Raw genomic sequence first — 26292 nt, 5'->3', positions numbered from 1 at the left:
TCTACATTTTGAGCAGAGATTTTTTTTTCTTTTGTATCTTCAGAAACTTCATAATGCAGATCGCCATACGTTAAAAAAAGTGTACAGTCCAAGCCTTGTGGACCTGAAACACAGTTTTATAATTGAAATTTAAATAGTGCAAGGAATGGCTTCCTTCTTAAAAAGTAAAAGGAAAGCTCTACCTCTAGATCAGAGGGGCACACTTATCATGTATTAGCCTTGACAGCTAAACATCCATATTCGGAGGTAGATAAACTGAATGCAAGGTGTAGGTGACAAAAAACAATGGCAGGATATGGCTTTAACCATCCTGCTCTGCTTGTGAGCTTTCTAGAGGCATCTGGGGTGACCACTGCTATGAAGAGCTTGATCTTGATCTGGCCAAATAAAGCAATTCTTTTCAAAACTTTCTCAAGGGATGCACTTGCATTCTGTCCTCTGGCAAGATAAAGGCATACATGTCAGAAAGAGATCAGGGAGAATGTCATACCACCCTGAACAACTGCTCTCGCCATCCTAGAGAGGCTTACTTCACCATTACCGTAAAGGGCAAAGAAAGCTTAGATTCCTTAGGGGGAGATTTCTTCAAGACACAAACAAAATAATTTGAAATCCAGTAGGGCCCACGTGACCATCTTTCTCTGCACACTTCTTCACTGCTGGGATTTAGATAGTTATCTAATAGGAGAATGCAAGTTTGGCAATCCCCAAAAGACAAACTACTGTCTCTCCGTGATTCCCTCTGAGAACAAATGCTCGGTGCTCCAAGATTTTAGTACTGTCACCCAAGTGGTACTGAGTAAAAATGAAGCCAGCACCCTCAGTGTGGCAGTGCTATGTTTCTGTTCTGCCCCAGGAGTGTTGCTTCCAACAGACACTTTCTATGGCTAGAGGATGTCTTTTAGGTACTGCCAAATCAGAACTTCTCAGGTATAGATAAACGATAATTGCCAAATGACTCATCAGTAGGAAGTGAATGAGGAAAACACTTTCTGGAAGGACTTTGGCTGATAAAAATTATGTGAAGCTGAGTAGCTATTGTGATGCAGCTATAAAGAAGGCATAGCTACATCTAGCAGAGGAAAACAGAACCTAAAAATGTATTATAAAATTTGGGTCCATCTGTTCTAACTTTTCCTGTTCCTTCCCTTCTGTCAACTGTCTGCACCTACTATTCAAGGGAATTCCACATCGTGGCTCTTACATATTGGGGGGGGGGATCTATAGCAGCCATCTTATATTATATGCAAGGAGTCAGCTCAAACCTCTCTCTCTCTCTCTCTCTCTCTCTCTGTGTGTGTGTGTGTGTGCGTGTGTGAAATTGCATCAGCTTTCAATTGAAAACTGACAGTTCCGACGATCTGAGTAGAGCTGCATGTGTGCTTACTGGTCCAACAACAGTAACAACACACTCACCCTCAGGCTGTGGATTTTGCAACCAAGGCAGTAGCCCCTGCCCATCCCCACCCATTGCTCTCACAATTACCAATCTAGCAGGGGATTTATGAAGGTCTACCAGTGCATGTTGTCCAAACTAGAAAGGTAATTTCTCCTTTCTAGCTTTTATAAATATAAAGGGATAATACTTAAATTAATCATCTAAAATAACTAATGTTTTAGAGAAGTAAATTCAACTCTTCTGCCTAATTTATATGAGTTTAATACTTTAGTGATGAGCTATGCAAATTAAACCCATGTTTAGGTTAGCTAAGAGCTGCTGAGGGAAAGGAAGAGTTAAACTGGCATTTCCAGAGCTTGACCCTATTATATCAACATCCTGCCTCTTTTTCCTTCACTGATGAATGACATGAGTTACAACCTAAGAACTACCTATGGGAAACTGAGAATGTTCTCCATGTTTGAACAGAAACACAGCTAGGTTGTTGACATCTTTTGTGCACTTAAAATAAATTGGTCAAATTCTTTCTCAGGGAGTGGGCTCCAACGTCTATATTTATAAAAGACAGGCTGCCAACATTTTTAACTTTCTGGTGATAAAGTTTCTTTTTTAATGCTTGATAATTCAGTGTAAATGTCAGATTAGACTTTAAAATAGAACACATCTATTTGTTCATAATATTTAAGAAATACAATGCCATTATACTGTTATCAGTGGTAAAATATGTCTAATCTTGATATAGCATCACCTTTAACAAATGCTTGTGGGGCAGGGGGGAAATCGAGTGAATGCATTTTATGTAGTTTTAAAATATACAATACATTAAAGGTTTGGTTGACTTATCTGAAAAGACATATTTTTGGCACATAAATAAAAGAGGAAAAAGAAGAACTTGTCAGAAGGCAAATGAAGTATGTAAATGAAATCAAAGGTAAGGGAGCTCCACTTCTTTGTATAAATAACTGTGTTAACAATTTTTTTATGCATATATACAGCTACTTTGCTTCGGCAAAAACAAATTCATTGCTTCTCTCCAAAGAATGGATTAGAACAATTTATTTTATAAGATTTGGATAGACAGGATAAGAAATGGAATGACCATCTATGGGAAATAAATATAAAAATTATTCAAGCTTCATCTACTTTATGTTCATAATGAGATCCACCTCATTCAAATTCCCTTCGATTGGAACAGTGCTGAGGAAGCAAGAACATGATTCCACAGGAAATGATTTCTAATCTTGGTGATAACATTCCAGCATAATACAATTATTTACAATTGACTAAGAGTTAATTCCTATAGCATAACATCTTTCGTGCAAAAATGTCAGATTTTATTGATGAAACAACCTAGGAATAAACAAGGCGAGGGTTTTTTTGTTTTCTTTTAAAAAAATGTAGTCATAAATGTGCTGTTTTTAATAGCAACTCAAACAGTACAATAATGCAGTGAACTAAGAGGGAAGATTTTTCTTTAAAAAATGATAGCATTTGCATACTTTTACTTGATTTTCCATATGCCGTGAACTGTTCACTTACGTTTGCTAAGATACCAACAGTGAAAACCTACGCATGTCTACTCGGAAGTAAGCCACATTGAGTTCAGAAGTTGTGTATAGGATTGCAGCATTAGAGAAGCTTCAAATAATAAATTCAAGTACTATAGAAAGAAGTATTATGGACTGATAAAAAGTATATTGTCAAGAATGATGGTAGCTGGAGTTTAACAACATTCGGAGGGCACCATCTTGACCATCCCTTTGCTTATGTGGATATTCACTTTGTCAGTCAGCAGTGAGACAATTGTGTGCATTGCTGATACCCTATCCTGAATTCTGCCAAAGTGAGCTTTTGACACATCACCACAGGTGGCATGTTCCTGATGGTCCCACCACTGGATGTCGGTACAGTGGACCCTCCGGATACGAATTACTGTATTTTTCCGTCTATAAGACGCCCCCATATATAAGACGCCCCCTATTTTGGGGGATTCAGATTTAAGAAAATGGGGGGAGATGAATCCGTGATAAGACGCCCCCTAATTTTTGACATTATTTTGTAGGGGGAAAACCTAGTCTTATACACGGAAAATACAGTAAATTCATTCTGAGGGTCCGTCCGCAACCCGAAAAGTCCGTAGGCAGAGGCGCCACTTCTGCGCATGCGTGTGGTGCAATTAAGTGCTTCTGCGCACGCAAGCGGTGAAACCCAGAAGTATACACTTTGCCGCGTTCGTAACCCGAAAGTTACATATGCAGAGCGATACGTATCTAGAGGGTCCACTGTATTGGCAAACTGAAAGTTATTGGACTACAGTGGTACCTCGGGTTACATACGCTTCAGGTTACAGACTCCGCTAACCCAGAAATAGCACCTCGGGTTAAGGACTTTGCTTCAGGATGAGAACAGAAATCATGCTCCGGCGGCACAGCAGCAGGAGGAGGCCCCATTAGCTAAAGTGGTGCTTCCGGTTAAGAACAGTTTCAGGCTAAGAATGGACCTCCGGAACGAATTAAGTACATAACCAGAGGCACCACTGTAATCTGAACAGGTTCTTATTTGCTTGGCAGAAAGGACCACAAAAAGCTCTGGTTAGTTCATCCACTAGAGTGAATATCCTAGGAAGTGTAATACTAATTTTGTGAGCCCAAAGAACTTCAGTATTGTTCTCAAAGAATAACGTCTCTCCCCCACCCCATGTCACAAGGCAAGGCAAACTGCCCATAACATGATGTGAGGATCACATATTCAACAATAACATGTCTAAATTCCCACTGTGCTGCTGCTACCCTGGGAGCTGTAGTCCACCTTTCAGTCTCCACCTGGGTACTAACTGGTACACACAGGAAAAATGATGGTCAAGTAAGAGAGTTCTACAGTGGTACCTCAGGTTAAGTACTTAATTCGTTCCGGAGGTCCGTTCTTAACCTGAAACTGTTCTTAACCTGAAGCACCACTTTAGCTAATGGGGCCTCCTGCTGCTGCCGCACCGCCGGAGCACGATTTCTGTTCTCATCCTGAAGCAAAGTTCTTAACCTGAAGCACTATTTCTTGGTTAGCAGAGTCTGTAACCTGAAGCGTATGTAACCTGAAGCGTATGTAACCTGAGCTACCACTCTATATGGTTTTGAAAGGAATTTCAATAAATGAAGAGGATATAATTTAAAAACAAAACAACAACGGTGTTTTGGAAAGTAACTATGCTGGGTCCTTGGTGTGAGCAGCCATTTTGATATTTTATTCAAAAACACTTGTATACATTGAACTGAATGTAGATTAAACAGTTCTATGGTATCACTCGAGTGCAGGTTTTTCCCTCTATGAAGCTAATGTGGAACGCAAGGCAAGGAGTGGTATGGTTGTACCAGTGTCACACACACAAACATAGAAAGAAAGAAAAAGAGAGAGGGAGAGAGAACACATCAATCAGTAATGAATAAGAACATGTACATAACCTACTCTAAAAATATGAAACAGCAGCAGAATATACACAAGATTCTGGGGAAAGGGAAATCAGGAATTAGCCTTCCTTAGGCATAATTAAGAATCCCCAGCTGAGTGTCCATTTTGTGTGTTGCCAACTGTCCCAGATGTGCAGCTGCTTTCCAAGGAAAAGAAATTCATTATAGCAAAGCAACGAGAGAACACAAGAGTGTGCCAGAAACTCAAACTGACAGTAATCTAAGTTCACGATAAAAGCAGCTGCATCATCCCATCCACATGGTTAACGCTGCTAAATTCCTTTGACCAATCTTTAAGTGCATGACTAAGTGTGCCCTTATAAACAAAACTGTAGCAGTCCAGCCTTATCTTTTCACATGGGCTGGCCCAATAAGCTTAAGTTATCAGACAATGAAAGGAAACAGGTGTCTGAATAAAATAGCTTGTAGCTTCTGAAATAGCTGCCTGGGGAGAAATTCAATCTAGGTATCTCCGAAGAACAGTACAATAAATGTACTGTGTACCTATTTTGAACATATATTGTATCAGGCATTATGGTGCCAACTGGTTTTGCTTGATTGACAGAATCTTGCCACTTTGTAATATATGAGTAGGTTTGTGTTTTTAAACAACAGGATGCTCACTGTAATGATAAAGTTACTTCCCAAGGGTTCAGGAAATTATATAACACACATACAAGAGAGAAATCACTTTTCTCCTCCACAAAGAGTTTCTCAAAATGGCTTACAAATACAACGATGGTCCAACGATCTTGTAATATATATTTTACGACGCTATAACAAAAAGAGAAGTTCTGTATAAATGTCAGCAATCTCTTTACTATTGTTAGATGTTTAAGACTTGACAATGTTGTAACTAATCAGAAAGATGATTTCCTATAATGTATGTTCTTGACCAGATGATAGCAACAGGTAGATGAAAACAGAAATTGTTCAGTAGGCATTTCAATTATCTCAACTGATGATCTCAAAAGGCCTGTTCAGGCATTATTGCCTGGAGAGGGAAACACAAGTAGAGGCTTGTGTTTGGCTCTGCCTCATGCACCCGCCCCTCTGGAGACACACAAGGGCTCTTTGCACATTTGCAGCAATCTTTTGCAATGGGGAGCTTTCTGCATTTGCAGAGGCTCTCCCCACATGCAAGCAAACCCTGATCTACCATAGTTATCCTTGGTGTTGGCATCTTCGACAGAGTCACCTGACTCCAGAAATTCGCTATAAACGTGTTTCAGCAAGCCTATCCGAATACATTATTTAGTTACATTTGTTTTACTTGTTTTTATTGCTTTTATACTTGTTTTCAATTCTGGTGTGTTTATATAAAGCTTGTTTTCTTGTTTCCATTTGGTTTGTGTATTTTAGTAGTGTTCAACAACATCTGGAGGGCCACAAGTGTTATGTGTTGCTGGAAGGCAACCAGGGTCATGAGCCAGACTGCTGCATTCTGCACTGGCTGCACCTTCGAGACCAAACTTAAGGGCAGCCCCACATAGCGCACATTGCAGTAATCCAGTTATGAGGTTACCAGGCATGAACCATTGTTGCAAATCTATCACTACCCAGGAATGTCTCAAGCTGGTTATCAGTTGAAACTGTAAAAGCAAAAACGAAAATGAAACAAAAAACACTCTTAGCTACCAAGGCCACTTGAGCCTCCTATGACAATGATGGCTCAAGGAGTACTCCCGGACTATGAATTTGTTTCTTCAAAGGGAATGCCACCTGATGCAGATCAGGTAACTGAGTTATATCCCATACAGTAAGAATAACAGAGTCTTGTTTCCCTCACTTATGCATCTGGGAAGGACAGTTTAGCAGCCTATTGATACTTAGCTCTTTGTGCCGTGAGTTGTATGAATTCCTGCAGGCATAACAGACATTTTTAAAGGCACCCGAATGCCACTTATGCACGTCCTTTTTGTAATGCAACATTTTATTGCATTTGCAATTTATACAAAAAAATGGTAATATATGTGAATCAGCTGAAACTGGCATGGAGCTTCTGCCTGCTGAATGTGCAGGCAGGTGGAAGTGAGGCTGAGCTAGACCAGGATCCACTGAATCTAGGTTCCAGCCCCACTGCTGTCAGAGCCTGTTCTGCAGCTTCTGCCCTGGCTTCCTTGCAAAGCAATGTTGGGGGTGTGGAGATGGCCCTGCTGTTCTGTAAGGCTCTGCCAGGCAGGGTGGCAGGCTTAGGAATTGCTCCTAAGATGCTACAAGACCCTTCATTGTTTTATGGAAGTTTTCCATTTAGGAGGATCTGTTTTGCATAAATGAGTGTACTGTCCTATGCCAGTTTTCAATGAAGCTTCAATGAACAAATTTATATTCAATAGGAGATATGAATACTTGTAATTTACCTAAAGCATGTATTATTATAAACCTTTCAAACAGGGGGGAAAAAAACAATTAACTCTCGAAGCTGTTTAAACTCTGCATACTGGAGTAGTTTGACCCTCATATCTAGACTATATTATTTCTCAACAAGTGGCAAAAGTCTTTTTTGAAATATATGCATTTTGGGGACAATGCTTTTTTAAACAGGGGTAATTATCTTTCTCTTAGTATTGAAGTGTGTGACTCAATACAACAATCTAATTGAAATACTGATTCAGACTACAAATAGTGAAACATGAATATGAACCCCCCCCTTTTAAAATTCTAGCAGAAGTATTTGTTCCACCACACAAACCATACGTGACTTAGAGCCTCAATGACTTTATACATCCCTTGTCAATTTTAGACCTGGTGCTTGGCAGCACGACAAACCTGACAAGTATCAGCAACATGATTGGCAGCACCATGACTGATAGCATGAGTCAAATCAATTGGCAGCGGCACTAGGATATCCCCCTCTCAGACTGTAGAATTATTTAAAATCTCTTGGTTGACCTTTTTAGATTTAAACTGCGAGGGTCAAGGAAGGAAAAGCAACTTTATGCTTCTAATAAGTCTCTGACTGTGTAGTGCATTCAGAAATATATCAGGGATCCCATCATGCAGGCACAACATTACAGGCCCCAAATGGTGCCCTCTGTAGAAAGTGGAAAACTCAAAGCAAAGTGGTCAAAGTCTAGTTTCCCTTTTAATCTATTTTCTTAACCATGAATCTATGGTGTGATAGGATGGCAGAACTCCAAATGGACTCCTTCCACAATTACCAGTTCAAATGAGTGCTGAGGTGAAATGCAAAAGGGGAGCCCACATTTTGGCTCAGCACTATTTTAAGTTAGTGATGAGGGTAGGAAATGACTTGAAGCCTTGCAATGCCTCAAATGTGTGTTATTCCTTGTGGATTCTCTTGACAAATGCTTTCTCAAGAAAGGGTTAGGCCTGCAACAGATCAGGTTTCTGATGATGAACTGCAAAATCGCTACTTTAAAGGGGATGAAAAAATACAGCCATGTAGATTAATTAGCCTTAATACATCAACCTAAAGTTAAGGAGAAGAATGTATTGATTCATTTCATGCTCTGCCTCCACAAGAGCAAACAGGTATCATATATAGATTAAGGTCCAGAAAGGACAGGTATCATATATAGATTAACAGGTATCATATATAGATTAAGGTCCATATATAGATTAACTTCATTGTCCAGAAAGTGGGAGAAGCAACAAGAGGAACAGCCATTTTAGATCTGGTCCTAACCAATGTTGATGACATGGTTAGTGGGGTAGAAGTGGAAGGATCATTAGGCGCGAGTGATCATGCTCTTCTGAAGTTTACTATACAGCGGAAAGGAGCAACCAAGCATACTAGGACTCAATTTCTCGACTTTAAGAAAGCCGACTTCATAAAACTTAGGGAAGTGCTTGGTGAGATCCCATGGACAGTAATACTAAAAGGAAAGGGAGTTCATGATGGCTGGGAGTTTGTTAAGAGGGAGATAGTAAAAGCACAACTTCAGGCAATACCAATGAGACGGAAACATGGAAGGTGCCTAAAGAAGCCAGGGTGGCTATCTAAAGAACTTTTAACTGAGTTAAGATTAAAAAAGGATGTGTACAAAAAATGGAAAAGGGGGGAAACCACCAAAGAGGAATTCAAACAAATAGCCAGCACGTGTAGACACAAAGTCAGAAAAGCTAAAGCACAGAATGAACTCAGGCTTGCTAGAGAGGTTAAAAGCAACAAAAAAGGCTTTTATGGGTATGTTCGTAGCAAAAGGAAGAACAAAGAAACAGTGGGGTCACTCAGAGGAGAAGATGGTGAAATGCAAACAGGGGACACAGAAAGGGCTGAACTCCTCAATGCCTTCTTTGCCTCAGTCTTCTCCGATAAAGAAAACAATGCCCGACCTGAAGAATTTGGAGCAAATGATTCAGCAGAGGAAACACAGCCCAGAATAACTAAGGAGATAGTACAAGAATACTTGGCTAGTCTAGATGTATTCAAGTCTCCAGGGCCAGATGAACTGCATCCAAGAGTATTAAAAGAACTGGCAGATGTGATCTCAGAACCACTGGCAGTCATCTTTGAGAATTCCTGGAGAACAGGCGAAGTCCCGGCAGACTGGAGGAGGGCAAATGTTGTCCCTATTTTCAAAAAGGGGAAAAGAGAGGACCCAAATAATTACCGCCCAGTCAGTCTGACATCAATACCAGGGAAGATTCTGGAGCAGATCATTAAGCAAACAGTCTGTGAGCACCTAGAAAGGAATGCTGTGATCACCAATAGTCAGCATGGATTTCTGAAAAATAAGTCATGTCAGACTAACCTGATCTCGTTTTTTGACAGAATTACAAGCCTGGTAGATGAAGGGAATGCAGTGGATGTAGCCTACCTTGATTTCAGCAAGGCATTTGACAAGGTGCCCCATGATATTCTTGTAAAGAAGCTGGTAAAATGCGGTCTTGACTATGCTACCACTCAGTGGATTTGTAACTGGCTGACTGACCGAACCCAAAGGGTGCTCATCAATGGTTCCTCTTCATCCTGGAGAAGAGTGACTAGTGGGGTGCCACAGGGTTCTGTCTTGGGCCCGGTCTTATTCAACATCTTTATCAACGACTTGGATGATGGACTCAAGGGCATCCTGATCAAATTTGCAGATGACACCAAACTGGGAGGGGTGGCTAACACCCCAGAGGACAGGATCACACTTCAAAACGACCTTGACAGATTAGAGAACTGGGCCAAAACAAACAAGATGAATTTTAACAGGGAGAAATGTAAAGTATTGCACTTGGGCAAAAAAAATGAGAGGCACAAATACAAGATGGGTGACACCTGGCTTGAGAGCACTACATGTGAAAAGGATCTAGGAGTCTTGGTTGACCACAAACTTGACATGAGCCAACAGTGTGACGCGGCAGCTAAAAAAGCCAATGCAATTCTGGGCTGCATCAATAGGAGTATAGCATCTAGATCAAGGGAAGTAATAGTGCCACTGTATTCTGCTCTGGTCAGACCTCACCTGGAGTACTGTGTCCAGTTCTGGGCACCACAGTTCAAGAAGGACATTGACAAACTGGAACGTGTCCAGAGGAGGGCAACCAAAATGGTCAAAGGCCTGGAAACGATGCCTTATGAGGAACGGCTAAGGGAGCTGGGCATGTTTAGCCTGGAGAAGAGGAGGTTAAGGGGTGATATGATAGCCATGTTCAAATATATAAAAGGATGTCACATAGAGGAGGGAGAAAGGTTGTTTTCTGCTGCTCCAGAGAAGCGGACACGGAGCAATGGATCCAAGCTACAAGAAAGAAGATTCCACCTAAACATTAGGAAGAACTTCCTGGCAGTAAGAGCTGTTCGACAGTGGAATTTGCTGCCAAGGAGTGTGGTGGAGTCTCCTTCTTTGGAGGTCTTTAAGCAGAGGCTTGACAACCATATGTCAGGAGTGCTCTGATGGTGTTTCCTGCTTGGCAGGGGGTTGGACTCGATGGCCCTTGTGGTCTCTTCCAACTCTATGATTCTATGATTCTATGATTCTATGATTCTAAGGTTACCAGATTCTTTTTCAATGAATCCCGGGATGCCTTTCAACTTCCTACTAAATAGATGGATTTTGTAAATCCGGGGACTGTCTCCGGGAAACGGGGATGTCTGGTAACCTTAATATTGATGCAGATTATATGCTCTTTGGGTCAATCCCTCTCAGCCTAACCTACCAAACAGGGTAGTTGGGAAGATAAAATGGGAAGGAGAACTGTGTACACCATCTCAAACTCATTGGAGAAAACACAGGATATAAATGTAATAAAATAAATACTTTACTAAAGCATGTTCTCCTTAATAGAGAGCGTGTGTTGCAGTGGGGTCTAGCAGGCCACCCCACTGTTGCTGGGCAGATCTGTTTGGATGGCCACAGGCTGTGATTGGCTACTTGTGTTTCTGGGGAGATTTCGATGTTACCAATTTGTGGGTTGGGCTCAAAGGTTTTAAATATTGGGCACACAGCTTTGGGCTTTCTCTTTTGCTGCGTGCACTGGATCACCCACCCACCCTCCCTGAACTGGGGATTTTGCGCTTGACCTTGCTATGCCTTTCATGGGGTCACCTGTTTTGGGGGCAGGGGCCTGGTAGGAATTTTGTCCATTTGGCTGATTGTCAGGAACCATTTGGTTTTTGCCTACTGTGTAGCAAATCATCACAACTTGTAAGGTTTGTGGGTAGGCATTGGTTAAAAAATTGGTTGGTGGAGGGGTAAGTGCCTGCCCCTCCAATGCTGGTGTTGCAAGGGAATTCCGTTAAAGGAATCCAGGGGCTTGCCATGCTTTTGTCCAAGTCCCTGGCATCGGGCTTGGGCCATGCAAGCCTCTGGGAGCATGCGGGGAGAGGTGAGGGTCTGGTGCCCAGCTTCATTTCTCCCCAATATTGTTTTCCCTGACTGGCTTCGGCTGGAATCCGGAAGTCAGTTCTGTCCCTGGATGGGGGGACAGATAGTCGGAACCAATGCCTAAGCAACAACTCACAGTTATGTATTTAAATAAAGTTGTGGCCAAAATTATGCCAAAAACCTTAAACAAAAATTATGTGTGATGTGTGAGTTATTGGGGTGGCTTGAGGACCTCAACACACAATAGTTTATTATGAAGAACCAATTATGGCTCTTCCAAACCAATCTGATGACTCAGACCTGGAGTCCCCTATTCCTATTCTCTTGGGGAATTCAGCTTCAGCGCTGGAAATCTGCCTTCTCGACCTCTGTGCCTTCTCAACCTCCTCTGTAAAATAGTTATCAATGAGTTTTCTTGCTCCAGGTGAACTGAGACATCCAGAGAAGTGTGATCTGCTGCCCTCTGTTGACAAAGCACTTGCTAAGAGGTTAAACCCAAGAGAAGCCACACGTAGAAGGTAAATCAGAATAGCCTAAGCAGGGAGAGGGGTTGATCCTCAATACTGCAACAGGAGTGGAAGGGTTTTTAACCCTTTTCCTTCCATTTGCAATCCTAAGAAAAATTTACCCCCAGAGGTTGGTATTTGCTTGGGGAGGAAATTCCCCACTAAATTCAACGCAGGATTTCCCCCAGTCCTTCCCCTAAAGTCAGCATCTGGCAGTATCTTCTTACGTTATCCCCAGCAGCTCAAATCATTTACCCCTTGCATTATAAAAAGAGAGAAAACATGAGCATATGTAAGACAAACCCGGCACAAGAAGCACGGCAGGCATGGTGTTCATTACAGGATTTTCTTCGATAATTATACTACCCCACAGCATACTCTTTGGACTTGGGCCCTACTTTGTTGTAGCCTTAGCACCCTGCTTAATCCAGCCTCATAGGTAGTGGAATGCCTAGGCACAACAAGGCCAGGCAGAGAGCAAAACTCTATCTTTAAATCAGAGCACTTTGCGGCCGATGCGCTCCCTTTTGAGCAAGGCTTTTATGCCCCCTAAACTACCGCAGCGCGTGCTGCCTTCCGCCAAGATTTAAAATTCATCAGACAGACAAAGTGTACATTTAATACTTACGCCAGGGAATACAGAATGCCTTTCAATACATCAAACTCCTAAACCTTTTACATCTTTCATTGTTAAGCTACATGGATCTTGATTTGTACAATTTTAAAAATATTCTGAAGCCCAGTCAGTCTAACACTAAAAAGCACTGTTGCACAGTAAGAAATCACGAAATACAATTCAGCAAACCTGGTGTAGTTGGTCCCCAGGGATGTTTTTTTCCAATTCTGTTTGTCATAGTCCAGATCCATCATGTCATGCTAGCCTAACTTACTACTACTGTCTTCCTCCCCCCACCTTCTCGCTGGCACACTCCAACTATTTTCTGTTGAACTACTGCTGTCACAAGAAAACATATAAAAATGCTCTTTTGCAAACATACTGCTTGGTCTCCACTGAACTCTCTAGAGCCATGGATTTCTCTCGCTGTCTCTATCAGGGGGTGAATGTTGACAGATCACTGAACCTTACTGTCAGCGGTGACAGGCTTAACACTGTTTTGTGCAAGGTGGAAGGGGAGGGAAAGGAAAAAAAGGTTTCTCTGACTCGCATCTGGAAGGTCCCTGTAACAGCAACAAAGGCTTATGTTCAAAGATTATTAGCTTGAAGGCATTTCAGAGAGTTTTTCTTTTATTATTATTAGTATTATTATTATTGTAGGAGCAGTTGGGTGTCTTGCTACTGGGTGAAATATGTATTCCCCCTGAGAACAAAGGCAGCAGCAATCCTCTTCTGCTGAGATGGCAACTTTAATAATTCCATGTATTTATCAGAATTGTGTCAAGATCTTAGGGATTTTTTGCCCTTCAGGTGAAGTTGAAGGTAGATGGAATGGATACGGTTCTGAGCAATACCACTCAGATATACATAGAAAAATGTCCCATCATGTCTGCAGAAAGAAAAAGAAATGGAAGAGAATCTCCCTAAGGGGCTGAAAACACATAACACAGACAAATGTCTCCGAGGTTTCAAAAATGAAGGCTGAGATTTTTACATGGCCCTTAACCTATGCATAAAGCCTCGAGACCGTCTGCAAAAAGAAAAGTTTTAATCATCTCCAACATAAACTCTTATTTATTAACAAAGAAAGGGGCAGGAGGAGCTTTACAAACAAATGTATTATTTCTTTCACCTTCCCTGTAAGAACCTGATCTTTAATCACATACTGTATATATTTCACATAGGGATACATGTACCACCCATACACATACATACATATCTCACTTATGTGTTTCAAATATATATATATCAAATACAGCAATCATTTTCAATAAAACTGGATTTACGTATTGCTGGGGTGTTTGGGGGTGTTTGTTGCTGTTGGCTTTCATATGTTTCTTTTATTTTGTATCTTTGTTTTAGAATTTGTTGTGATTCACATGGAAATTTCCATTTGCTTGTGTATTTTATTTCTTGTTTATGACTACTTTTGTTATGTTGTAGTTATGTATTCCTCCCCCCCATGTTGTTAGCTGCCGGGAGCACGGTTTGAACTGTGGGAAGGCGGTATACAAATAAAAGTATGTATGTATCTATGTATGAGGTGGCTTAGAGAAGAATCCAAAATACTGTCATTTAAGCATATTCACTCAGAAGTTCTTAGGCACCTCTTTTTAAGTTACAGACACATTTCCTGTATGGGAAGCTACGCTCCTCCTTCCATGGCCACAGACATTAGAACCAATTTGCTTGTCCTAAAATGATAATGACCAATGGGAGACATATAGCAATTTGGTGTGGAGCAGATATATCTCTTCATGCACCATCAGGGAGATACAGGGGACTTTCAGGAGGAAATATCTCCTAATTAATGATGGTATGGAGGCTTATGAAGTGTGAAAGAATGTCGGAACGAATGTGGCGAGTAAGCTTGATTCCAGCGGGAATGGCACCATAACTGTAGAAAGCAATAAAGATTTAGAAGTAACATGCAAGGGTGACACCATGCCAGGTAGCTGCAAGGGATTAAAACTCAGGCTTAAGACATCTGAATGCCCTGAAATCACAGAGATAAATCTTTATAGGGAGTATCCAGGCCTCCTTTCTTTCAAGAGTTAATGACCTGAAAGGCATGCACTTATCTCAGGAAATACAGTTTCCTATCTATGTTTTCTTAATGAAAACAACGAAGCTATTTTATTTGACTCAACACTGCTTCTTTTTTTACACCCAAATTATGTTATTATGTATCAGAACACTGGTAGTAACAGCATTTTCTCTCATTCACCACATTTTCCTGGTTCAATAGTACACCAACAGCGTTCACACCAATTCTTGTAAAAATATACCATAAATCCACTTGCTGTTGAGCAGCCTAAATAAGAAGTCTGTCTATCTGTTTGTCTGTCTGTTTGCTTCTTGGATGCTTGATTTTAGAAGACTTTCTAAATTCTGGTATAAACTGGCTTGATCTGCACCACCCAGACTTAATGTCTGGACTACAGCTGAGTTAATTACAAGCTTTTGTACTTCCTGTGTTCCAAGGCAGTTCTTGACTCAAAAATGTTTCAATATGTGTCCAAAAATGTGTATTTTGAGAAATATGTCTTTTAAAATCCACATTTCTCAAACCAATTGCAGACTGAAGTAGAAACAGAATAAAATAGTTTTAAGGGGGGGGGAAGGCAAAAGTGAATAGAGTGATTTGTCCATCCTTAATGCATAAGGTTTCAACAAGGTTGATTGACACTTAATCACTACACTGTTGATAAGTTAAAAGAAATATTTTGATGTCACAGAATTCAGACCTCCACCCTATCACCTTATCTGTTATAGGGTGACTCTTAATTATCACAAGGAAAACAAAACTGATTCGATTCATGCTGAAGTCATAAACAGGCGGTGTCTGAGAGAAGCATGCCTTTGTGACGGAGCCTAATATGTTTTACCCATCTTCTATACCAAACACTTTTTGCTGTAAATTAATTTTTTGAGAAGGAAATGGGGAAACAGTGCATGAGAATGTTTATGCAGTGATCCATACACTCAGGGGCTCCTTTGTTTTCTCTTATGACAGAACACTGGGGAAATTCTGTATGCATACATTCCAATCTAGGGGATGCAACTTCAGTACAAAACCAGGTGTAAAAAAAACATAGCAATAACAACAAAAGCTACTTCCGGAGCGGGGTGGAGGGTAAGAAGAATTTCCATCCACCAAGGCAGAACCACATGTACCTCATGAACAAGTTCAGAATCTTACAGACGGAGGGCGGACCTACCCTCATGGTTATAACATTATAATGTTAATTAATGCCTTATTAAAATATGACATCAGAGGGTGCTGCAGAGCAACTGGCCACCACAACAGGGAAACTGCATGTTAAAGGTAAGGGAACACCTGTGATAAGGTTGCCATATTTCCAAGGGCTCTTACATGCTCCCACAGCCCTGGCACTCTTTTCCAAAGTGAGACCTGGCTGCTTCTCCCTTCCCTTGGGGAGGGGACGAGAGAAAGAGAGAGAATGGAAGAGGGATCTGGAGGAGGACAAGAGGGTGCTGGGGGCGGTGTTCAGACAGGAGGCAGGAGACAAAGGACTGAAAAAGCCATGCAATGGTGCGAGGCTGGGATGGGGGCAAGGGAATGCAGCAGCAGAGAAAGGGAGGGCGAGCATCAGAAACTGCAGCAAGAGGAAAACCTGTTTGGGGGGAAAACTCAGGGAGCCCAGCGAGATGTGGGTGAAGGCGGGAGAGGGAGAATTAAATCTTTAAGTCCCAGTTGAAGGAAAGGTGGGTCTACCTGGGCCAAATATACCCTCGTTTCCTGGAGGGAGCCCCTCAAAAGGCAGAACAAGGGTAGTGGGGGGGAGGGATCATTGGATGGAAAATGAGAGGGGAGAGAGGAGGCGGGTTGCAGAGGTGGTGCACCAGGGGAGGAAGGGCAGGGAGCCGGGAGGGCAGACTCATACTGATATTCTCCTGGGGGGCTTGGATCGAGGAGTCATGACAGTTAGGTGCTGAGAGGTGGCTGCCTGTCTCTCAGGTCCCTCCCTCCTACACTTTCCCTCTCTCTCCTACACACACACACATGCACACACACATGCAGCACATAAACACACAGGCTGGCATGCACAGGGCGCCCTCTTGGCTGGATCCCTCATGACCAGGGGACCCGCTTGGCTGGGAACTGAGGGGTGCAGGGAGAATTCACAAAGTTTCCAGCCAGACCAAAGCTCCCTCTCATGCACAGCTTCCTGCCTTGTGCCTTGGCTTTCAACATGGCTCGGCTTAGCAAGGCTTCAGGGTTGGGGAGGGAGGGAGATAATGAATGGTTCTCTGAGAAAGTGGACATTTACAACGGGAATTGAAAATTCTGCCTGGGCACCATTTTTGGGTGCCAAATCCTGGCCATGTCCAGGATTTTCCAGATGTAAGGCAGCACTAACCTGTGATATTTTAAAGATCAACGTTTTAAAGACCAATGTAGACCCAGCCTGAATGCTATCCACTAGTACAGCAGCACGCCTGCAACCTTATACCATATTCAGCATTCCCTGAATCAGGTATACGGAAGAGAAACGGAAGCTTCCGCATATATGGAGTTTTAGATTTTACCCTAGTTGTTTTTGGGGAAATAATTCTGAACTGAATGGTATACCTTCTAAGACCCAACAAAAATGTAAGAAGAGCACTACTGGATCAGATCAAAGCCAGTGTAGTATAGTGGTTAAGAGCGGTGGACTCGTAATCTGGTGAACTGGGTTCGATTCCCTGCTCCTCCACATGCAGCTGCTGGGTGACCTTGGGCTAGTCACACTGCTTTGAAGTCTCTCAGCCTCACTCACCTCACCAAGTGTTTGTTGTGGGAGAGGAAGGGAAAAGAGATTGTTAGCCGCTTTGAGACTCCTTGGGGTAGTGATAAAGTGGGATAAAAAATCCAAACTCCTCCTCTTCGTCTTCTCCCACAGTGACCAATTAGATGTCAATAGGAAACCTACAAGCAGATTGTGAGAGCCACACAGGTTGCTCCCACTGTTCTTTCTCAGCAACTGGTATTCAGAGACATGCTGCCTCTGATCCTAGGGTGTAGCATATAGCCATCGCCATCATGGCTAGTGTCAATTGATAACCTCAACCTCCATGAATTTAACTTCCAAATCTATTTAAGTTGGTGACAATCATGACATCTTGGAGTACCACATTCCATAACTATGTGCTGTGCCTATTCTGAATTCAGTTTCATTGGGTGACCCTAGGTTCTGGTATTATGAGAAGGGAGAAAGAAAAAAACCAACAACCCATAAAAATCCTAAGCAGAGGTTTACCTCTCTTGACATGCATTTCTGATGCATGTTCCCCTTAGATGTTTTTAAGCAGGCATGGCTAAGTAGTATAGAATATGAGACTTTCATAGCCTTTGATCATTATCCGGACCAGCAGGTTTAGAACTATAAAGGAGTCCTCACTAGGTTTTACCTTAAGGTACTCATGTTTATTCTCTTTATTTTGTATGTGATCCCCCCCCCCCTTTTCTTATTTCTAAATCGTCTACTATGGTATTACTTTGTTTGAAAAGACCTAAATAGACATTGTTGATAGACTGATTAACAGGATAAATATTTAAATATACCACATTTTTATGTATGGAATGCTTGGAATTGAGTTGATTTTATTGTATAAAGAGGTTGCATGAAATTAAGCCCCACTGGCATGAATACAAAACTGCAGATCACAGTAGTGCTACCTTTTCCTCTATTCCTTCTTTACACACAAAGGAGTCAACAGATTTTATTACAAACTTCTCTAAATGTCAACTAAAGGCAGAAGAACTACAAAATTTAACTATGAAGCGATCAGGACATTTTTTTTGAATGGTGCTGCTAACCCCATTCAAAATGGAGATTTGGATACTTTTAGTTATGAGGAACACAGAATATCAGCTGACATAACTTTTCCCAGCACAGTGTTACCAATCTTTCTGTGCCCCTCCTTGACCATTTCTGAGGTTGAATAGCTGCTGTAAAGTGGCTTTCCCCAATATTTTACCCATCAATTTTAACATTCCCTCCCACTTTCTCTGTAAAATCCATGGTGAGGCAAGTCGTATCTTCGTGATATTCTGGTAATCTTTTCACCCAAATGGTTATGTTAACTTGATTTGGTTGGAGTTAAGATACCCACTTATTGATTTTATTTTAGTGTTAGATACTATTATCTCATCAGATCCATTAATCACTGATATTTCATCTTAGGTCTATCTTTATGGCTACATGACCTCTCGACCACTAAGCTGCTGCTGCTCACTGAGAGGTGAGGGGGAGGGTGGGAGGGCAACATGGTGTAAATACACCAGCACAGTCAATCCAAGTATAGTACTTTCTGTCTGCTGTGCCTTCTTCATCAACTAACGTTGTCAACCAACACTCTGCATTGTAGTTCTTAGCATGAGTGAGACTTCAGATAGAATTGTAGAGTTGGAAAGGGTGGTCTGGTAATGATACCTGCAATGCAGGAATCTTTTTTGCCCAACTCTTCATTGGCAGTTCATTATCAAGTAATGCTGACTATATTCTGCTACAGCTCCCTTCTGCTGCTACACTCACCTCCAACTAGTGCTGCTTTAGGTTTATTGTTGTCCAATATAGGGTCCCTAATTTATTCTGTTTCTTCACTATTTAGTTCAACAGGACCTCCTGGTCAATACTCAGTAGTAGACAGCATGATGGGGTAGTGGATTTCACCGGTCTACTCCTGACAGCTGAGTTGCTGCTGTTTACTGGGAGTAGGAAGGCAATTGGGAAGTCACTGGGGTGCAAATGCACTGGGAAAACCAATCCAGTGCACTTTCTAGTGCATTTACACTGCATTGATCTCCTTGCTGCCTCAATAACATTAGTTGACGAAGAAGACCCAGTATGCAGAAGTACTGTGGAATAACGTAAGTGTAAATTCTCTGTTCATGACCTTGTATGAACTGAGGAACTATGACAGCATACAGGTACATCAGACTTGATACAAGCCATCTATGATGCCAAGCATAGACAAGCAGTCTGACTCACCAGCAAGGGATTGGGCAGACTTTCTGCCTTACGGATTTGGATCCTCATAGATTCAAACTAACCTCTCGGGAGATTTAAAATAAACTGGGTCAGTTTTATGGCAGAACATTTTGATCAGCAATGGCAACAACACTCTAGAAATAGGTGTGCTGTTGACTTGCATTTGTGAAGAAAAAGGATGAGTTAGATATAGTGAAACAGATAATGTTCAAAGGTTGACAGCCTTATTTAACACATGGTGCCTAAAACTCATTCCAGTTCCAGATGCATTTACTGATGGTGAGAGATTGGTGTTCTGCATATGATCAGACCAAACCTTTCTGTATATGCATTTTGTGGTTGAAGAATTGCATTGCAAAATTCAAGTGCACATTTTGAAAAATAGCTACATTGCAATTTGCCTATTGATTCAGGAGTTGTGATTTAGGTAAGGTTTGCATTAAAATGTGAACTGATCAAACACCACACACACACACACACAGAGAGAGAGAGAGAGAGAGAGAGAGAGAGAGAGAGAGAGACCTGAAAACTGGTAATATCCAATTGATTCTTTCATAATATAGTCCTAGCTGTAAAAAGTTAACTGGCCACGTAAATCTTTTAACAGGACAACTGTGCTATATTATCTTAGCAGGACTAATTTGTTGGAAAGACCAATTCTTTTCTACAGGCCAGTATAGAAAGAAAAAAACCCCCAGGAGAAACAATCCGGAAAGGATGCTAAAATGGCTATGAGGCTACTCTTCTTTAGGTGATATCTAGGCAATGTATCTCACTTTACACATTTCAAGATTAAGCTCTAGTACTAAAGCTAGGGCACAAATGAAGCCAAATCCTGGCTGATAGGGATTTGTTTGCTTTGTTCAGAGTTGCTTCTTGAAATCTGTTTTGAACTGATGTTTCAAGGAGCAGCTAATACTGCCATATCATAGTAAAGAACAGAATTCTTAAGATCAAGATTTTTGATTGCAAAGGAATTCTCCTTCTCCAGACAATAACCCAAAACAATGATAAGGTATACTGCTGAGATAAAAATATGTTTAGATCCCGAAGTTTCCTTGTCCTGATTGCAGAAAGCATTGGAAGAAGTCCTTTGTTATCTCTTTGAAATGGATATGGCTAATAGTGTACCAAGTTGCACTGACTTGCCTGCAGTGTTTGAACCAGTCCCATATACATTTTGCTTGATTCTTTTTCCCTTCATCATTTTCTCATGTCATCCCGGCTTATAGAGAAAGTCAAGCATTAACAGATGGTAAGTCTGATTTCTTTAAATTGCCTTTATACTGCTAAGTTGAAAGTAACAGTTCAGTTTGCACTGATCCATGTTGAGAATTATTAGGCTGATTAGCTTTTTCAAACGCTACTGATGTTGATGGCACAAATGTAACCTTTGTGTATGCTCTGTTTCATCAGCACACATCTTGCCTCTCTGATAAAGTTGTCAATTTTGGCCATATCCTTTTGGAAGGGTCAAAATGTCATTTCCCTTTTTAGTCGGGACTTTATAAGACTAATGTGAGCAATTCCATTCCACTTGAAAAGGGTACTAACATGACTACTGTGTGAATGTGTCCATCCTAATAGAAACAAACATCCCAATAGAGTTTGCCGAATTGGGTTAATATCAGAAGTTATATGCAATTCAGTGGCTTCAGCTTGCTTTGCTGCACATTGATTAGATTATCTTTAGGCCTTTCCCTCACAAACAGAAAAAGAATATCTCAACCACATTTTAGATATCAACTGAACAGCCCCAAGAGTCCTATTAGCACTAACAGATGGGGGAGAAAAGCCTAGCTATTGGTGATGCTGCTCTGGAAAAATAAAAAATCAATTGTACCTCAATTCTTGCATACTTATTGCAGCAGCATCACCACTTTCTTTTGGGGGGAAAGTTCCATCCATGCTACACAGGGACACTTCAACTGGCAGCAACCTGGTTTGAGTAGATCATGTGCAAGGTACCACAGGAGAACCATCTTTCCTAAGGAACTTATCACATTAAACATCCACATAAGTTGCAGGTGTAAATGCAGAGTCCCAACCATTTAAAAGCAGCCATCATACCACAGCAGTATGTTTGAATTGGGCATAAACAAATACAACATACATTTTTTAACACAAAAAACTGAGTAGTATTTTAACTGATAATGACATAATACAACAACAACAACAACAACAACAACAACAACAACAACAACAACAACAACAACAACAACAACAACAACCTACTAAAGTAGAATATACTTTCACATCATGATTTAAAGAAGGAAAACTTTTTCATGGTGCATATTTTGTTAACTACAAAAAAAGTATTGATGGTTGCGGACAATGAGGAGGATGAGAAAGGAAATAATTTCATCGTAATGGGTACTGACATGTTAATGTTAAATATTGTTACAGATGGGAAGAGAAGAGCATTGTGCTTCAGGATAGTGATCTTACAGTGCACATCTGGAGCAGTCTGCCTAAACCTTGATTTGCAATGGTGGTTGAGGGCATCAGATGTCATCACTCAGACAAACACAATGTGTTATGTGGAAGAAATCACAATGCATACAAAACATGCCACATGATCACAAATAAAGCCATGCATCATTTGTTGATTTGTTTTTAGCCAGCTCTTCATTATTTGATGCTGTACCCCAAGGCATCCATTCTCCTTCAAAAGACAGTCCCTGACTTACAAAACAGCCGTAACGGAGATACATATTCTCTGTATATTTATATTTGGAATCAGGGACATCAGACATACTGCTTAACACCAACACTTCATTTTTCAAGAACGTCTCCAAATTGAGCTTTTCTATTCTGGTCAGGGGTACAGACAAGTAGAGCTATGGGGAGTCATCAAGCTTTGCATTGTGAATATTCTCAAGTTCTCACAAAGCGTGTGAATTTGGTCAAGGGTTACATTTCCACATAAAGAACACATCCTACCGCTTTTGTTTTGTGCAACCATTTCAATTATAAATTACTGTTCCAGCCCATTCTTTTCCAGCTTTTACACGCTCCCTTAAGAAAAAGTTGCTACAAAGGCAGGCGTGTATGTACAGAACTCCTGAAAGATGCTCCAGTTTAGGTTTGGCAACTCTCCTAGCAAATAATATTTAAGACTTGGCATTAATGGTATTAACAGTTTCAGGAGAGATAAAAGAAAGTACTTCTTCATGCAGCACATAGTTAAAATATGGGACTAGCTAAATTATGGGGCAGTGGTGGCCACCAACTTGGATGGCTTTGAAAGTCAATTAGACAAATCTGTGGAGGACAAGGCTACCAACGACGACTAGCCATGATGACTATGTTCTACCTCCTGTTAGAGGCATTATACTTCTGATTATCATTTGCTAGGAACTGCAGGTGAGCAGAGCGCTGTTGTGCTCATGTCCACTTTGCAGGCTCCAGTTGGCCACTGTGAGAACAGGATGCTGGACTAGATGGGCCATTGGCCCAATCCAACAGACTCATCTTATGTTCTTATATTCTGAAAGCATTCTTGCTGTCCAAACATAGCCCAGGAAGAATATTGTGACGAGAAAAAATAATAATTAACATTTTACAGCACTTGAGTCTTCAGAAAAGTGCATGTACATTATCTTGTTATAATCCCTAAAACAAACCTGTTAAGGCAGAACAGTATAATTATTCCAATATTGTAGATGGCAGGCTGTGGCTCAGTGGTTGCTTCAAGCCACCTGATATGCTTATGGCAGATAATGGATTCAAATCTGGGACTTCTTGATTTGCAGTGCAGTCTCTTAACCACAACGGCACACTTCTGTTGGATTTTAGAGATCGCAACAGGAAGAAATGGTGCTGATATTGGGTCTGGTCCAATTAAACATGATCGCCCCCTTGTCTTCACTGCAGCCTCCTGCACCCTTCCAAAGACTGTTCCTAAGGGTCAGGATACCCATCAAAATTATGCAGGGCTGTGACATGGGGTGCTGTAGTGGGGTGAGGAGCTCTGCAGACATGGGGTGGGGTGGGGAAGGGCGGTTCCTTGCTCCCAAAGAATTGCCTTCCACTCATATAAGAGCAATTTCAGACCTGGATCATTGTGCTGTATTGAGTCATTTATGGCCTCATAGATCCAGAACACTTTGATTTGTGACAGTAGTGATGAGAAAAAGACTAAAATTCCAAAACATGTAACTTCAACCAGACCAACAACAGCATAATAAAATATAAAATATAATCATTAAACCAACCATCTAGGATGCCCATCATGAAATTATTTTCTTATTTTTAATTCTTTCATAAATATGCCAGCCCATGTCATTTGAAAAAATATATTCAAGTATAGTCATTAGTACTGAATTTTTTGTTTTGTTTTAAATTTGTTTCAATGCCTTGCTGCCACTGGACCCTGAAAACAAACAAACAAATAAACTGCATACACAAACATATATATAGCCCATGCTATTTTTGAACAACTGGATCCAATGGTTCACTTGCTTCTCAACCTGCTATAGAATAATCTGGCAGATCTCTAATTTTAATAAGCTTCAGAGGGATTTGGTGCAATGCAGCCTTTGCTTACATCAATTAACACTTGAAGAAAAACAAAGAACTTGTTAATGGCATTTATCAGTTTAAAAAGGTAGCAAGAGTGAGGGCATGGCTATATAGGACAGGAAATTCCATTATTATTTCAAATGGATTTTTTTGCCCTCCCCTGCCCCATCCAAAAGTAGCTGTGGGAGGCTGAGATGAGGATCAGTGGGGCAGTGGATACATGGACGTGCTTAACCATTTTCAATCCTGCCAGCTCTCTGCTTAAAATTACTCCAGTGTCCCTTCTATTTCAATAAGAATAATTAGGGGCTTCTAGTCTTTTGCTTGCAGGTGGACAAAAAGTGGAGAAGCAATTTATAGCAGGAAACGAAAAGTGTAGAGCTGACTCTGTACCCCAATTTTAGCATTCTTCAGCTTTTTTTAAAAAAGAAAAATAAATGAAAATTGAGGATATATTATTACAGAATTGTTTGTTACATATTATTTATACCTGGTTGATGGGTGAACTAAAATTATGCAGGGCCCTTTTTTATTTATTATTTTTACTATAGAGCAACATTCAGTTATGAGACCTTCCCCACCATGATCTGAAGTGGTACAACCCAACACAAATATACTATTTCAGTGAGAGGTTAGAACAGGTGATTGTCACATCGACATAACTATTTTGCAACCCTTTCATCCTACAGTTGCATAGCTAAAGAGACTGACTATACAAGCCATAAAACTACTGTAGGGAAGTCTCTCTCGTCCCAGGCAATCTGGATCATTCTCCCAAATCATAAGGCAGATTTCACCACACTTTAGGTGGGGATGAGGTGAAATTATTGTGTTTATTGCCTATGAGATGGTTTGTCTTATTTGTGTGAATACTGCTTATTTATGAGCAGCTCTCATAGAGCCAGGGGCAGGGGGAATTAAATGATCCACCAACATGGAAGAGAGCCATTCATGTAGGTCTTTCCCATGGAATCGGAACCCCGTAGAGAGTTGCCAATTCTGTGGAAAGACTCACATAACTTGGCCAGGTGGTTAGCAATTTTAAACATTCTGCATACAGATAAGCACCTTCCACATAGCTGGAAGAACATCTAAAGTTTCCCTAGATTTGCCAGTTTTCCAGATTTGTGATATAATCAGCATGCTGGCCAATGCCAGCGGTACCCTGCAAAATATCATTTTAGAGCATTCTTGTCCCTCTAGACTTCTGAATGTCTCACAAGCTATTCAAGTAGGTATAATTGTGGTGTATGTATTTACATTTAATGTTTAAATATTTCCCCTTACAATATAACATATTGAAAGTTCAGTTCTGTTTCATTTTGTGGTTATTGGGATTCTTCCTGTTCCCTTCCAACTTGTTAGCCCAGGAATCTTGTAGGCAATGCTGCCATATGTTTTGGGCTATATTTGTGAAGTGCCAAAAAACCTTCATGCTGGGGTCCTATATAAGCACATTATATTATTATTTCATTATTTTTCAGCTGAGCCAATGGCACAAAATAACTGAACCATGTACTTAGGATGTAGTGTTGCTAGTAAATCATCAGGCACATTCTCTGTAGCAGTGAATACTGTGTTTCCTAAGTATTGTGAAATTATAGCTTCCTTTTACCAATGCGAGAGAATTAATTCAAACAACTTGATAACAAGGGTTATTATTATGTTGACAATGGTTAAAGGTGGCTCAAGTGGAACAGCCCGGCACATCTGAACATTTCAGATCAAAGGTCTGTTGGACTGAAACAACAAATAGAATCAAATCCTTGAACTGTTTCTGCATTCCCAAACTTGCAATGTTACACCCTAGAATGTGACTTAATGAAATACAGATGAGGAGTGCCATGGAACAGCCAGTCCTGCTGCAACAATGAAAATTAATGTACCACTTGCTTGACTGGGGAAGCCAACCGTTTATTGCAGACAGCTTTGCACTTAAACACTTTGGTCTTGGAGGGCTGAGATAACTTATTTAGTCACAGCTAAGTAAGAAAAAGTTAGAAACTGAG

The 26292-nt window shown here is 40.9% G+C and overlaps 1 protein-coding gene and 1 long non-coding RNA gene across 15 annotated transcripts in view; one reads left to right on the top strand and one right to left on the bottom strand.

Annotated features, from left to right (window-relative positions):
• The window catches only part of ARHGAP15 (Rho GTPase activating protein 15), a 371887-nt gene that overhangs the window by 272028 nt on the left and 73567 nt on the right, over positions 1 to 26292 (bottom strand). The window lies entirely within an intron of this gene.
• Positions 15687 to 22368, top strand: LOC128422320 (uncharacterized). The gene is made up of 3 exons (XR_008332478.1): positions 15687 to 16089; positions 20992 to 21014; positions 22166 to 22368. It is a non-coding gene; the product is annotated as an uncharacterized LOC128422320 (long non-coding RNA).

This window comes from Podarcis raffonei, chromosome 1, assembly GCF_027172205.1.
Source record: "Podarcis raffonei isolate rPodRaf1 chromosome 1, rPodRaf1.pri, whole genome shotgun sequence".
Lineage (NCBI taxonomy): Eukaryota > Metazoa > Chordata > Lepidosauria > Squamata > Lacertidae > Podarcis > Podarcis raffonei.
Note: the sequence above shows the minus strand (reverse complement) of the source record. Positions and strands in the feature narration are given on the sequence as shown.